The 358-nt window shown below is 30.4% G+C and overlaps 1 protein-coding gene across 1 annotated transcript in view; it reads right to left on the bottom strand.

Annotated features, from left to right (window-relative positions):
- Cdk12 (Cyclin-dependent kinase 12) overlaps positions 1-358 on the bottom strand; it is a 17,072-nt gene that overhangs the window by 16,069 nt on the left and 645 nt on the right. The gene's annotated exons all lie outside the window — the stretch shown is intronic.

Genomic DNA, 358 nt, shown 5'->3' with positions numbered 1-358 from the left:
GCATTATAATATTATTATCAGAGCAAAAAGCTTAAGTATATAAGCGAATTAGAAGATGAAAATTGGTTTAACCCAATGTAGCTTTAATAGGCAAAATCTTTTATTCAATGAATTCTGTAATTTTATAAGCAAATACCATAATCCTATCTCTAGAACAATTACTCTGCAAAATATAGAGCGATAATTTGTTAATTCAAGGGTACTTCAGTGGGTTTTGGGCGCATCACACTATTGGATTTAAAATCTAAAAAGTATATTATGTACCATATATATCTTACCTCCGGCCGCTCCTTGACTCTTCTAATCTAAGTAATTTACATGGGAAATAAATATTCGGGCTGGGAAAAAAATAATTTCC

This window comes from Ceratosolen solmsi, unplaced genomic scaffold (assembly GCF_000503995.2).
Source record: "Ceratosolen solmsi marchali unplaced genomic scaffold, CerSol_1.0 scaffold31, whole genome shotgun sequence".
Lineage (NCBI taxonomy): Eukaryota > Metazoa > Arthropoda > Insecta > Hymenoptera > Agaonidae > Ceratosolen > Ceratosolen solmsi.
This window is presented reverse-complemented; position numbering and strand designations above follow the sequence as displayed.